Raw genomic sequence first — 17,143 nt, forward strand, 5'->3', positions numbered from 1 at the left:
GGGTACGTCTTCGGAGGTTTGCTGCTCGCGTCTTCGAAGTCGTTTCTTTCTCTTGTGTGTCCGGCGACTTCTCCGGATTTCCTCTCGGAGTGGTATGTCGACCGGACCGTCGAGGATGGGGTCGGTGTCCTCCTCCTCGTCGCCGTGCTCCATTGTCTCTATCAATAGAAGGCATTCGGCGTCTGGCATGTCATCTGCTGTCAGGCTAGGTTCTTCCTCCTCGTCGACGTCCTCCATCGTCCCTAGTAATTGAACGCCGTAGGCTTCTTCTTCTTCTTCGGGTGTGCCTGTACTGATGTCCGCTGTTTCGGTTTCTTCAGTGGTCGGCTGACGTGGACGGTTGTCTAATATTTCATTGTCCTCTTGGGTTGACTGCTCTGCTTGTTGGGATGGGGTTTGATGGAATTCCAGCTGTTGTGGTTTGGCTTGCCTTTCTGCTGGGGTCGCCCAGTAGATGGTGGTTCGGCAGGCAGTACCAGCGTGTAGACATTTTCGGGGTATGTCTACATTGGCCTCTTCCTGCTCCAACCAAGGCATCCCTAACACAACGTCGTGGTTCAAATCCTCCATAACCATGCAGTTTACAGTCGTGTCCAGAGTGTCAATGTTCATATTGACTGCAGCAGTCCCTAGGGTGCGGGATGTGCTGCCCGTGCATGCCAGCTGAACCAGTCCTGGTCCTCGTTGCAGGTCCCGTCTCTGGATCAACCTTTGGTGAACGAAGTTCCCGGAGGCACCGGTGTCGACCAAAATCTTCACTTGCTGCCCGTTGATCCTTCCATAGAGTTGGGGGAGGCCTGCTGTCGAGGGTTTTACCTGAATAGGATTCAGTTGGGGCACCATCTTCACAACAGGGTTCAGTTGGCGCCCCTGTTGGCGTTTCCCTGGTTCTGAGGTAGTGGAGGTGGTGGTTGACTCATCGGTGGCATCCTGAACTGTCCGCTGGGATTCCTCCATTCGTCTATCGCCTCAGGGTGTCGTGGAGCGTTATCCTGACGTGGGGGACGGTACGGCTGTATTTGCTGCTGCTGGGGTTTGCCGGTCCGGCGGATGTCAGATTCCATGCCCTGGGCGATTGTCAGAAGGTCTTCCTCGGTCCTGGGGATGTTTGCTCTCAGGCAGATCGCGATGTCGGGTCTCAGTAAGTTCGCTATCGTTATACACCTCTGGTCCTCGGGGGTATGTGGCATGAGACGTCTGAATAAGGCAGATTTCTGGTTAATGAACTCCTCCGTGGATTCGTCTCTACGTTGATGTTCTCCATGAAGCTTCGACGTCAGGGTTGAAATTGCGGCAGGGTCATTGTATCTCCTTAGGAGACGGTCTCGAAATGTGGTGTATGGCAGATCCGTGTATAAGAATTTCTGAGCCCATTTCTTCGCATCGCCGTGGAGGGAGTTGTCTATGAGGTAGTCGATCCATTGGTCCTCGTCTACGTTATGTTTGATTAAGAAATTCTCAGCTTTTGTCGAAAAGCTGAGCGGATTCTCGGTGTCCCGGCCTGAGAATTGAGGGGGCTTCGTATATGTAATCCTGGGCTTCGGTGGCTCAGGTTGAGGCATCTGGGGTGTAGTGCCTTGAGTAGTGGATAGGGCCGTCATCGCTTGCATTAGGGCAGAGATAAAGTCAGCTGTGGAAGGCTGGCTTGAAGACGGTCCTGGGGTCGTGGATTCGGATTTTGTGGGTTGGGCGCCATGTTGCCGAGAGGGGGCATTTGGGCCTGTAGGACCCATCGCCGGCTCTTCGGACTTTTTCCTGTCTCCGGAATTGGAACGGGTGTTTACCATCTTCGTTTGTCGCTAGTGAAATGGGTCAGTACTGTTGCCGTTACAGAATAACCGTTACAGCGACAAGTATCTGTTACAGGTAACGGTTCCAAGGAACAGTTACAAAATAACAGATCAAAAATGGAAAACAGAACAGGTAAAATAATCTAAGTATTCCTTGACTTACGGAAGGAATAACTTGGTAAACAATAAAATAAAATGGTATGAAAAATGTAGTGCAAAGAATATGTTTCTAAGTGTTTCTTGACTTACGGAAGAAACAACTTAGAATGAAAAGTAAAAATGTACAAGATCAAAGAATAGAAAAATGCAGAAATATGAGTAAAAATACACAAGGTAAAAGAATGCAGAAATGTTCTTAAGTGTTTCTTGACTTACGGAAGAAACAACTTAAGAGAGGAATATAAACAAATGAAATAAGTAAATATAAAATAATATGTGAAAATATGTCTAAGTGTTTCTTGACTTACGGAAGAAACAACTTAGAACAGAAAAACAACAAGAGAATCAAATATGCAATAGAAGAATATAAATATTTACAAGTGTTTCTTGACTTACGGAAGAAACGACTTGTAATATAGAATAGAAAAAAATAAAATGCACAAATAAGAATACAAATATTTACAAGTGTTTCTTGACTTACGGAAGAAACGACTTACAAATACGAAAAATCAAATACAGAAAAGATGTGGAAATATTGCTAAGTGTTTCTTGACTTACGGAAGAAACAACTTAGCATAAAATAGAAAATGAAAGAGACAAATGTATTAAGTATTTTCTTAACTTAAGGAAGAAAATATCTTAAATAAAATATCGGAAATAATAATGCAACAATGATTATGAAAATATTTCTAAGTGTTCTTTTGACTTACCGGAAAAGAATGGCTTAGACGCACAATTAAAATAACAAGTCAAATATTCAGAGAAATATTTCTAAGAGTTCTTTGACTTACCGGAAAGAACTACTTAGACAAAGTACAAATCAAAATATAAAATAGAAAAAGCAAGATAAATATTTCTAAGTGTTCTTAACTTACGGAAGAACAACTTAGACACAAAATACAAGAAAAATAAACAATCAAAATAATCAAATAAAATATCAAACAATCAGTACATGAACAAATATAGATCAATGTATTATTCTAACCTGAAAAGGTCTGAATATACAATAATGCTAAAATAAAAAGGTATACAGAAAATCAGAAATAAAACAATAACTTAGTTGGAACAATAATAGCACCGACTAGGTCTACAGTAGAAGAGGCAAGCTCGACTGACCGATGAGAGAAAATCTACCTGCTTTTATGTAAAACAAATCCTTTGTTTTACGTAGCGAAAGTGGAATTTCCCTGCATCGAATCAATTAGAAATTTGGATTTGGCCAACCTTGGAATTCCCAAGTATTTTAACCGATATCCAAATTCCTTGATGCGTCGAGGACAGGAAAAGGACCTAACTTATATCAGTGTGGATGCTGAAAGTTTTAGTAGTGTTAGTGAGGGTCCTGTTGCTTCATCCGAATCGGAGTCGGCTAGAGGAAAGTTTAGGACTTTAATCTGTTATCGTTGTAATAAGTCAGGCCATAAGGCAGTAGGGTGTCTAATGAAGAAGGAGGCTGTTCACTGTTTTAAGTGTAAGAAAGAAGGGTTTACAGTCAGAACTTGTCCTTCGTGTAATTCGGGAAACGGAAGGAAGCGCACCTAACTGGTCGAAGAGGTGTTGCCGACGTTGACTCGACCAACCTACGTCCTATTTTAGACTTTATTTTACATCATTCCGAAGGAGATGAACGTCCATATTTGAAAGTTAAAGTCTTAGGAAAGGAAATTTTGGGATTATTGGATTCTGGTGCTTCAAAGACCATTGTAGGAAGAACTGGTTGGAAATTTTTACAAAACTTGGGTTTAGAGTTGTATACTTCGAAGAAGACCGTTTGTAGAGTGGCGAATGGTCAGATGTGTGAATCGTTGGGGGAATGTTTAGTACCTTTCATGGTTAGGGATCGCTTGCGTGTCTTGCCAGTATTAGTTATTTTGGACGTACCGCACATTCTGATTTTAGGATCTGATTTTTGGCGTGTTATGGGTATCGTTCCAGATTTGAGGCATAACGAATGGTATTTTTCGGACGCTCCAGCAATGGTAGGTTCAGTGGATCATCTCCGAGGTCAAACTATTTTGACCGATGCAGAGAAGTCGCAATTGGAGGAAGTTATTAATAGAAGTCGTGAACTAATGGGCACTTCTCTTGGTTGTACTGATGTCACTGAGCATGTGATTGTTTGTAAATCTGCACCCATAAAACAACATTACTATCCTGTATCCCCAGTAATCCAAAGCCATATTGATAAAGAGCTAGAAGATATGTTGGCGAAAGGAGTAGTGGAGCGATCGAATAGTGCTTGGTCGTCCCCGATTCTCTTGGTGAAGAAAAAGGTTCCAGAAGGTGAAGAACCAAAATGGAGGTTCTGCGTAGACTATCGAAAGCTTAATGCCGTAACAGAGAGGGATGGCTACCCATTACCGTACATCTCTAATATTTTAAATAAATTGAAGAACGCGCATTATCTTTCCACCATAGACAATAAGTCGGCGTATTGGCAGGTACCTGTTGCTAAGGCTTCCAGGCCTTATACTGCTTTTACGGTTCCTGGTCGAGGTCTTTTTCAGTTTTGCAGAATGCCTTTTGGATTACATAATGCCCCGGCTACATGGCAGAGGTTGATAGATCGTGTCCTCGGTCCGGAGTTGGAACCCTATGTTTTTACTTACTTGGATGACGTGGTCATCGTGACAAAGTCTATTGAAGAACATGTAAGGATCTTAGAGGAAGTCTTTAGACGCTTGAGAGAAGCTAAGTTAACCGTTAGCTGGGATAAATGTCAATTTTGTAGACCGGAACTAAAGTATTTGGGTCATGTAGTTGATAGGAATGGACTACATGTTGATGGTGATAAGGTCAAGGCTATGCTACGTATCCCAACACCCACATCCGTCAAGGAAGTTCGTAGCATCATAGGCACATTTTCCTGGTATCGAAGATTTATTCCTTCCTTTGCGACACTACTAGCTCCAATTACAGCGATATTGAAGAAAGGAAGAAAATTCAATTGGACCCCGAGTTGTGAAGAATCTTTTCAGAAAATAAAAGAATGTCTAGTTTCTGCTCCGATACTTAATTGTCCTGACTACAATTTGCCTTTTGTTGTCCAATGTGATGCCTCAGGATATGGAGTGGGCGCCGTGTTATTGCAGCCAGGCCCGGATGGTGACGAAGTAATTAGTTTCCTGAGCAGATCACTAACGCGTCAAGAAAGGAATTTTTCCACGACGGAACGGGAATGTTTAGCTGTGTTATGGGCAGTCGAAAAACTGCGTCCTTATTTGGAGGGTGTTCCGTTTACGGTCGTGACTGATCACGCATTTCTCGTATGGCTTCAAAATTTGAAGGATCCTACTGGAAGATTAGCTCGATGGGCGGTAAGATTGCAACAATATGACTAAGATTGTGCATCGGAAAGGAAAAGAACATGTTGTCCCCGATTTGTTATCTCGGTCAGTTCCCGTGCTTGATATGGTTGAAGAGGTTGTACCGCTTCCTAGTGGTGATAGTTGGTATGATAAACTTTGTAGAAAAATCGAGTCTAATCCCTTGAAGTATCCTCAGTGGAGAATGTCTGGTGGCAAACTTTATAAATACATCCGTCCCAGTCATGGATTTTTGGTCGAGGAAGTGGACAATTGGAAGGAAGTCGTTCCTAAGGGTCAACGATTGGAAGTGCTGAAGTTGTGTCATGATAGTCCTTTAGCAGGTCATATGGGGATCCTGAAAACTTATAAGCGTATTAACGAGAAGTATTTTTGGCCGAAACTGCGGAGTGATGTGTCTCGTTACGTTGGACGTTGCTCACTATGTGCCATGCATAAGGTGGAACAAGGTAAGCCCAAAGGCTTTATGACTCCTCAACCTAAAGCTACTCAACCTTGGGAGATAGTAGCAACCGATCTTATGGGACCTTTCCCAAGATCAACTCAAGGCTATAAGTTTATCTTAGTGGTAATGGATGTGTTTAGTAAATTTTCTTTGGTATTTCCGTTGCGATCCTCAAAAGCCGTGCATGTCGTTAAGAAAATAGAAGAAGAAGTTTTTCTCGTATTTGGAGTTCCACGTCTGTTACTATGTGATAATGGTGTCCAGTATACTTCGGGTATTTTCAAGAAAATGATGGAAACCTATGGTGTCTCAGTTCGTTATAATGCGTTGTATCATCCACAGTGCAATCCATCTGAACGCTATAACCGAACCCTTAAAACAATGATGGCAACTTATATAGCTGACAACCATAGGAAGTGGGATGAAAATTTGGCCAAACTAGCATGTGCTACGCGCACTGCATACCACGAGTCGACTGGTCAAGATCCCTACTTCATAAATTTCGGTCGGAAGATGGTAGTGGATGGACGAGATTTTTCCCGAAAGGACAAACTCGGAGACCCGGAGGACGAAGTAGCTAAAATGGGATATAATCGATCGCGTGGACTCCAGGAATTATTTGTTGATGTTAGAAAACGTTTAGATAAAGCTTCGGCTAAGTGTGAGAAGACCTATAATCTACGGAGACGTCCAGAGGAATTTCAGCCCCATCAGTCAGTATGGCGGAGAAATTTTGTGTTGTCAGATGCCGCTAAATATTTCACGAAAAAGTTAGCTCCTAGATGGATAGGACCCTACTTCGTGAAGAAGAAAGTTTCCCCCTGGACATATAGTTTAGAGGATGAAAATGGCAAGGATCAAGGTATTTGGAATATTAAGGATTTAAGGATTAGTAACCCGACTGGTGATCCCGATAGGATTTAGGTCGGAGTAGAACGGACTAGCAAAAGTTTTGTCTAGTCTAAGTAAATTTAGTTAGTCTTCTGAAATTGGTTGTATTTATTTTTTTTTGTTGTGTCCGTGAAGGATGACTGAGTGTTGGCTATGATCGGTTCTTAGGATGTATTTGGATGGTCAACCGATTCGTTTTTTTTTTGTGTTAGGTAGCCAATACGAAGTCGTAGGGTTGCGGTAGCCCTAATTTCTTTTGATTTATGGAATTGAATGTCACTTAGGTTTGGTCAGAAATATGTTGTCTTCGATGATATGGCGTTGGGATTTATTTTGATGTTAGTAAGCCATTCTATTTAATTGGGATTTTTTCGAAGCCACATAATTATGTTTTGGTGAATCTTGTTGGATAATAGCTTAGTTTTGGATGATTCACTAAATTTCGTTGTATACGGATTTAAATTCTGAAAGACCTATCTCATTTTTATTTTAATGAACAATTGGAATTACACTACTGTTTCGGTAGATGTTTCTCGCAGTATCAGTAAGAGTGGAATGGTGGAGAGTTTCTTATGGACTCATGTTATGCGAGGTATAGTGAAGTACTAGCGATGCCCCAGAGCTGGGAGGTCGCGAATAAGGGCAACATCCAGTAACCGACCTAATCAGTGTTGTCAGATTGACGTTGGAATTTGAAACTATTCTACTTGATCTCATACGATGAGAGATGACTGTTGTGTGGAAGTGGAGTAAGTGTTGTAAGTAAGTTGTTGCTTTGTGCGTGTGGTTTGAGATTGGTATGTCTTTCGTTGTCCAAGTACTTGCGCATGGTGAAGACGGTGTGGATGATGATTGTGTTGTGGACTTCGCTCGGAGTTTAGGTAGTGCGTCGCTAGCGCGAGGGAAAATTTTCTTCGTCTAGTTTTTCCTCGTAAATTTCCCTCTGGGAAAGGAAGGTGTTGTTACGTTCCAAATTTAAAGTAGAAAGTCCCACCTCTATTTTATCAAAATTTAAATAATTCAGGACGTGTAAGAGCGGTTGCCTATAATATATTATAAGCAAGGTGGCGAAAATAAAATTAGTAATTTTCAAATAGGGGTAATGTCTGGCAAATTGTGCTGAAGTTAAGGGAACACGTCCTCTTTTTTGTGAAGAAACTAATTTAGATCGTTCTTTCTAGAGTTATCTTGGAAGAATTGGGATCATAAAATTGAAATTTTTGAATCTCGGTATTATTCGGTGACCTCCGTGTGTCAAGTTGTCAAGTGTTCGGAAAGAGGACGGAAAGAAAGGGATTCTAGATTTGACGGTGTTACTGAAAGGTTGGGCTAGATTAAAAACGGCATTTTGTTTTTTGCTTTTGCTGCTGTTCCATGTGGGATCTGGACTAGTCCGAACCGTGTGGATATTCAAGGGGATTTGCTGCCTTCGTGGAAGGGTTTTTTGGAATATCCACAATTTCGCTAAAAAACAGCGGATCTACAGTACACGTGAATACCGGGAGTCGTATTTAGATCAAGAAATTAGCCTTAATCACGAGTCCAAATAGCCGACTACGCTTCGGTCCAATTTGGGATATTTCAAACCCCTAATCTGGCTAAGAAGGGTGAGTGTTAGAACATTTCGTTTTTAATTAATTAAAAAGTTGTAGTTATTTTTTTATCCCATCTCTAAAAAGCTATTCACATTTTTATCAGTTCTCATACATTCAAGTTCGGAGACAAGTTTTTTTTGTATTGCTCCATTATCGCCAAAAGGCAGATAAACAAAGTGTTAAAATCAATATATTTATTTCCAAATAATTATTTTAGACACAGATGGTAATTATTGTTTTCTTGCTTCAGGGTTGCTTTGTTTGTTTTTTTTTTCTGCTTCTTCTTCTTCGTATTTTTCCGTCTGGCTGTAATTTTTAACTTTTCAACATTGTCACACAAGTCTATGTACAGCGACAATCGTATGGGATTTTGGATTGAAGACACGCTGAACTGTAACTGGAATTCCACGCGGTAAAGTATATGAAAATTCGAGGGATGGATCGATAATTAATTTTCAACGGAAGATTTAAGCACCGTCTAATTTGTTTACGGGATACAATAGTTTTTTTTTTAAGATTATTTGCTGTTAGTTTTTATTTTCATATTTACAAATACTTTAACAGTTTTTTTTTAAAGATTATTTGCGGTTTATTTTATTAATTAAATATTTACACATACCTATTTTAATTTTGTAAACTGCGTCTAAGGGGGGGTTATATATTTGAGATTTATTTTTTTATATTATTTTCTGCGCACGCACTTGAGCTCACGTGGTGTCCTATTTGCGGTAATTATTTTTTTTTGGTTGGTATTGAACCGCACACATCTTAGCGTCCGGTACTTTTTATACGTCTTGCCTTTCATTTTGTTCTGTTAAATAGAAATAACTTATGAATTTTTGTTAGGCAAGTAGAAGCCGCATTTTTATATTATTTTTTTATTAAGCCTATGGTAAAGTTAAATAATATTGTAATATGTATTTATTTTCAACTATCTTGGGAATCTATTTATTAAAATTGACTAAATTCTAATCTGACAATTTCATTTATTTTTTTTTATTTATTCAGGTTGTATACTGTTACTTAGTATTTTAGTAGTAAACCTATTGGTAAGTTGGTGGTTTATTGAATAGTAACGTAGGGAAGGCTGTGGGCCAATTTACCTGGCGCCCCTGATATAACTTCGGATTTTTTTTGTTTTGTGGACCGCACGACCATCTCCACTGTTTTGTCTAGCCGCGAGCCATTCCCAGACTGTCACCGTATAGTACTTTTCTTTCGGGGTGTACGTCTGATTTATATTTGGTACATTTTGTAATTTTTTTATATAGATTCGGTTTTGTACGCCACATATTTTGGCGCCCAACGTGGGGCCCTTAATTAATTAACCTTTTTTTGTCAACCCCTTGTGTAGATTCCTTTTAATTAGTTAACCTAACGTGTTTGGGCTTTAATTGACTAACTTTGATTTATTTACTTTACCACTGGTTTTGCACTTAGTAGTAGTCTTAGAACTTCGTGTTTAGTGGAAGTGTATGCCAAGAAGTGCTTACTAGTTTTTTTTGTGTGACGTGAAGTTGGAAGAAGCCAAAAATCTAACTTAAAAGAAGATACTTTGAAGTGGTGTTGTGGAACTTAGAAGAATTATGGATATATTAGGACTTTGAAATATTTCTATTTCAGTTGGAGTTCAAATTTATTTTTTTGAGAAGTTGGACTTCGAAATTCTACATTGTGGTTTAACTTACTTATGTTAGGGAATGTAAAATCTTTTTTTGAGATTATGTTGTGACTTGTAATTTGTTCTGAAACAATGAAATTTTGAAAATCTTTTGTGAAATTTTATAGATTGAATAAAGCGACTATTACTTTTATTTTGCTTTTGGTTTGCTCCCATTAATAAAGTAAACTGTACCTGTGTGTTAATATTTTTACTTATATCTTGATTTTGTTTGAATATTTGCTCCTTTCGGTTGATACATTTTTTTTAAATTTTGAACTTTGGCAAGATGGTGCGAAAACTTGTACCCAACTACTTAAGGAAAGAGGAACTGGAATATGAACTCAAAATTCGTGGAGTGTCTACTGGCACTGTTGAGTCTATGAGGTCTAGTCTGTCTGATGCACTTAGTCGTGAGGCAGCAAATGAAAGCTTTAGATATCCTGAGCACCCATTCACCTTTTCACAGGATAAAACTGCAATCGAGACTAAACTTGCGGAGCTGAATACGGCTGTTGGAAAGTTTGCCGGAACTCCTACTTGTGCTGAGTCCTTGAGATTGCGGACACAGATTAACCATGTCTTGGGGAGAATTGATCTTATGGTATTGCCAACAGGTGATGATGCAGACGCAGCCCAGGTTGTTAAGTCAGACTTTCTTGCTGAGATTTTGAAGTTGTCACAGGATTTACATGATAAGCAGCATCCAATCGGATCTGGTTCGGTACCAGTAGCGCTCGATGTGATTTCGGTTTTAAATCAGTCTTTTCAGGCAGGGGTAGGACAAGTTCATGCTTCTTCTCCTGGAGCAATGTCACAAGCTGGTAATAATGTTCTTTCAGGGTCTGTCTCTAGTTTTTCTTCTGGGATGATACTTCCCCATGAATGGGGAATAGAAAAGTTTTCAGGTTCTGCTAGGGGTATGTCTATTTCTGCATTTTTTGAGATGGTGAATGAATTGAGTCTCGCTAGTCATGTACCAGATAGTATACTTTTGGAATCAGGTATAGATTTATTTTCGGATAAAGCCTATCAGTTTTATAAAGATGTTCGTCTACGTGTAGGAAGTTGGACTGAATTAGTTGAAGAGTTTCGTAGGGAGTACCTGTCAGCTCACCATGGGGAAGCGCTTTTTGAAGAGCTTCGGAGGAGAACTCAGCATTCGTCTGAGACTATTGGAGTTTACTTGGCAATAATGAATAGTTACTTTAATCGCTTGCGTTGTCATGTTCCAGAGGAAGTTTGGACACTCACACACACACAAACACGCACACACACATACATTCTTCACCTCTCGACTCCTACCCATTAGTCGCCTCTTAAGACAGGCAGGGCCTTCTTGCCACGGCCGTGTTCTCATCTCTGCGAGCCGATCGGACACACACACACTGACACACACACATACACACACACACACTCACACACGCACGCGCACACGCACAGACACACATACACTCTTTACCTCTCGACTCCTACCCATTATTCTCCTCTTACGACAGGCAGGGAATTCTTGCCACGGCCGTGTTCTTATCTCTGCAACCCGAACGGACACACACACACATACTCACACACGAACACGCACACGCACACGCACACGCACACGCACACACTCTCCACCTCTCGACTCCTACCCATTAGTCGCCTCCTACGACAGGCAGGAACTTCTTGCCACGGCCGAGTTCTTATCTCTGTGGGCCGAACGGACACACACACTGACACACACACGCAAGCACACACACACACACACACACAAATACACTCTTCACCTCTCGACTCCTACCCATTAGTCGCCTCTTACGAAAGGCAGGGCCTTCTTGCCACGGCTGTGTTCTTATCTCTGCAAGCCGAACTAACACACACACATACTCACACACGCACACACAGACGCACACACGCACACACACACATACACTCTTCACCTCCCGACTCCTACTTATTAGTCGCCCCTTACAAGAGGCAGATCCTTCTTGCCTCGGCCGTATTCTTATCTCTGCAAGCCAAACGGACACACACACATACACACAAACTCACACACGCACACACACGCACACAGGCACACACACACACACACATACACTCTTCACCTCTCGACTCCTACCCATTAGTCGCCTCTTACGACAGGCAGGGCCTTCTTGCCACGGCCGTGTTCTTATCTCTGCAAGCCGACCGCACACACACACACTCACACACACACATACACACACACTTACACGCACACAGGCACACACGCACACATGCACACGCACACGCAAACGCACACGCACACACTCTCCACCTCTCGACTCCTATCCATTAGTCGCCTCTTAATACAGGCAGGGCCTTCTTACCACGGACGTATTCTTGTCTCTGCGGGCCGAACGGACACACACACACTCACACACACACACACACACACACACACACATACACTCTTAACCTCTCGACTCCTACCCATTAGTCGCCTCTTACGATATTCAGGGACTTCTTGCCACGGACGTATTCTTATCTCTGCAAGCCGAACGGACACACACACATACTCACACACGCGCACACACACGCACACATGCACACACACATACACTCTTCACCTCTCGACTCCTACCTATTAGTCGCCCCTTACAACAGGCAGGGCCTTCTTGCCACAGCCATGTTCTTATCTCTGCGAGCCGAACGGACATACACACACACTCACACACACACGCACGCTCACACGCAGACACACACACGCACACACGCACACGCACACGCACACTCACACACTCTCCACCTCTCGACTCCTACCTATTAGTCGCCTCTTACGACAGGCAGGGCCTTCTTGCCTCGGCCGTGTTCTTATCTCTGCAAGCCAAACGGACACACACACATACTCACACACGCACACACACACGCACACACGCACACACACATACACTCTTCACCTCTCGACTCCTACCTATTAGTCGCCTCTTACGATAGGCAGGGCCTTCTTGCCTCGGTCGTGTTCTTATTTCTGCAAGCCGAACTAACACACACACATACTCACACACGCACACACACACGCACACATATACACACACATACACTCTTCACCTGTCGACTCCTACCCATTAGTCGCCTCCTACGACAGGCAGGAACTTCTTGCCACAGCCGAGTTCTTATCTCTGTGAGCCGAACGGACACACACACTGACACACATACGCACGCACACACACACACACACAAATACACTCTTCACCTCTCGACTCCTACCCATTAGTCGCCTCTTACGAAAGGCAGGGCCTTCTTGCCACGGCCGTGTTCTTATCTCTGCAAGCCGAACGGACACACACACATACTCACACACACACACACGCACACAGGCACACACACACACATACACTCTTCACCTCTCGACTCCTACCTATTAGTCGCCTCTTACGACAGGCAGGGCCTTCTTGCCTCGGCCGTGTTCTTATCTCTGCAAGCCGAACGGACACACACACATACTCACACACGCACACACACACGCACACACGCACACACACACACATACACTCTTCACCTCTCGACTCCTACCTATTAGTCGCCACTTACGATGGGCAGGGCCTTCTTGCCTCGGTCGTGTGCTTATTTCTGCAAGCCGAACTAACACACACACATACTCACACACGCACACACACACGCACACACGCACACACACACATACACTCTTCACTTCCCGACTCCTACATATTAGTCGCCCCTTACAAGAGGCAGATCCTTCTTGCCTTGGCCGTATTCTTATCTCTGCAGCCAAACGGACACACACACATACACACACACTCACAAACGCACACACACGCACACAGGCACACACACACACACACACATACATTCTTCACCTCTCGACTCCTACCCATTAGTCGCCTCTTACGACAGGCAGGGCCTTCTTGCCACGGCCGTGTTCTTATCTCTGCGAGCCGACCGCACACACACACACTCACACACACATACACACACATTTTCACGCACACAGGCACACACGCATACACGCACACGCAAACGCACACGCACACGCACACGCACACACTCTCCACCTCTCGACTCCTATCCATTAGTCGCCTCTTAAGACAGGCAGGGCCTTCTTGCCACGGACGTAATCTTATATCTGCAGGCCGAACGGACACACTCACACTTACACACACACACATACACTCTTAACCTCTCGACTCCTACCCTTTTCCTACCCTATTCTTATCTCTGCGAGCCGAACGGACATACACACACACTCACACACACGAGCACGCTCACACGCAGACACACACACGCACACACGCACACGCACACGCACACGCACACACTCTCCACCTCTCGACTCCTACCTATTAGTCGCCTCTTACGACAGGCAGGGCCTTCTTGCCTCGGCCGTGTTCTTATCTCTGCAAGCCGAACCGACACACATACATACTTACACACGCACACACACACGCACACACGCACACACACATGCACTCTTCATCTCTCGACTCCTATCCATTAGTCGCTCTTTACAGCAAGCATGGCCTTCTTGCCTCGGCCGTGTTCTTATCTCTGCAAGCCGAACAAACACACACACATACTCACACACGCACACACACACGCACACACGCACACACACACATACACTCTTCACCTCTCGACTCCTACCTATTAGTCGCCTCTTACGATAGGCAGGGCCTTCTTGCCTCGGTCGTGTTCTTATTTCTGCGAGCCGACCGCACACACACACACTCACACACACACATACACACACACTTACACGCACACAGGCACACACGCACACATGCAGACGCACACGCACACGCACACGCACACACTCTCCACCTCTCGACTCCTATCCATTAGTCGCCTCTTAAGACAGGCAGGGCCTTCTTGCCACGGACGTATTCTTATCTCTGCGGGCCGAACGGACACACCCACACTCACACACACACACACACACACATACACTCTTAACCTCTCGACTCCTACCCATTAGTCGCCTCTTACGATATTCAGGGACTTCTTGCCACGGACGTATTCTTATCTCTGCAAGCCAAACGGACACACACACATACTCACACACGCGCACACACACGCACACACGCACACACACATACACTCTTCACCTCTCGACTCCTACCTATTGGTCGCCCCTTACAACTGGCAGGGCCTTCTTGCCTCGGTCGTGTTCTTATTTCTGCGAGCCGAAAGGACATACACACACACTCACACACACACGCACGCTCACACGCAGACACACACACGCACACACGCACACCCACACGCATACTCACACACTCTCCACCTCTCGACTCCTACCTATTAGTCGCCTCTTACGACAGGCAGGGCCTTCTTGCCTCGGCCGTGTTCTTATCTCTGCAAGCCGAACGGACACACACACATACTCACACACGCACACACACACACATACACGCACACACACATACACTCTTCACCTCTCGACTCCTACCTATTAGTCGCCTCTTACGATAGGCAGGGCCTTCTTGCCTCGGTCGTGTTCTTATTTCTGCAAGCCGAACTAACACACACACATACTCACACACGCACACACATACGCACACACATACACACACACATACACTCTTCACCTGTCGACTCCTACCCATTAGTCGCCTCCTACGACAGGCAGGAACTTCTTGCCACGGCCGAGTTCTTATCTCTGTGGGCCGAACGGACACACACACTGACACACACACGCAAGCACACACACACACACACAAATACACTCTTCACCTCTCGACTCCTACCCATTAGTCGCCTCTTACGAAAGGCAGGGCCTTCTTGCCACGGCTGTGTTCTTATCTCTGCAAGCCGAACGGACACACACAAATACTCACACACGCACACACACACGCACACAGGCACACACACACACATACATTCTTCACCTCTCGACTCCTACCCATTAGTCGCCTCTTACGACAGGCAGGGCCTTCTTGCCACGGCCGTGTTCTTATCTCTGCGAGCCGACCGCACACACACACACTTACACGCACACAGGCACACACGCACACACGCAAACGCACACGCACACGCACACACTCTCCACCTCTCGACTCCTATCCATTAGTCGCCTCTTACGACAGGCAGGGACTTCTTGCCACGGCTGTGTTCTTATCTCTGCAAGCCGAACGGACACACACACACTCACACACACACAGGCACACACTCACACACACACGCACACACGCACACACACACACAAATACACTCTTCACCTCTCGACTCCTACCCATTAGTCGCCTCTTACGACAGGCATGGACTTATTGCCTCGGCCGTATTTCAATCTCTGCGAGCCGAACGGACACACACCTACTCACACACGCAGACACACACACACGCACACACACATACACCCTTCACCTCTCGACTCCTACCCATTAGTCGCATCTTACGACAGGCAGGAACTTCTTGCCACGGCCGAGTTCTTATCTCTGTGAGCCGAACGGACACACACATACATACACACACACACACTTACACACGCACACACAAAGGAACAAACACACACACACACATACACTCTATATCTCTCGACTCCTACCAATTAGTCGCTCCTTACAGCAAGCATGGCCTTCTTGCCACGGCCGTATTCTTATCTATGCAAGTCGAACGGACACACACACCCATACACACACACACTTACACACGCACAAACACATACACACGTACACAAAACGAACACACGCACACACACACGTACACTCTTCATCTCTCGACTCCTACCCATTAGTCGCTCCTTACAGCAAGCATGGCCTTCTTGCCTCGGCCGTATTCTTATCTCTGCAAGCCAAACAGACACACACACATACACACACACACACTTACACAGGCACACACACGCACACACGCACACACACACACACATACACTCTTCACCTCTCGACTCCTACCCATTAGTCGCCTCTTACGACAGGAAGGGCCTTCTTGCCACGGCCGTGTTCTCATCTCTGTGAGCCGACCGGACACACACACACTGACACACACATACACACACACACTCACACACGCACGCACACACGCACAGACATACATACACTCTTCACCTCTCGACTCCTACCCATTATTCTTCTCTTACGACAGGCAGGGCCTTCTTGCCTCGGCCGTATTCTTATCTCTGCAAGCCAAACGGACACACACACATATACACACACACTCACACACGCACAAACACACGCACACACACAAACACATACACTCTTCACCTCTCGGCTCCTATTCATTAGTCGCCTCTTACGACAGGCATGGACTTATTGCCTCGGCCGTATTCTAATCCCTGCGAGCCGAACGGACACACACATACATACATACACACACTC

The sequence above is a fragment of the Diabrotica undecimpunctata genome, chromosome 5 (assembly GCF_040954645.1).
Source record: "Diabrotica undecimpunctata isolate CICGRU chromosome 5, icDiaUnde3, whole genome shotgun sequence".
Classification (NCBI taxonomy): domain Eukaryota; kingdom Metazoa; phylum Arthropoda; class Insecta; order Coleoptera; family Chrysomelidae; genus Diabrotica; species Diabrotica undecimpunctata.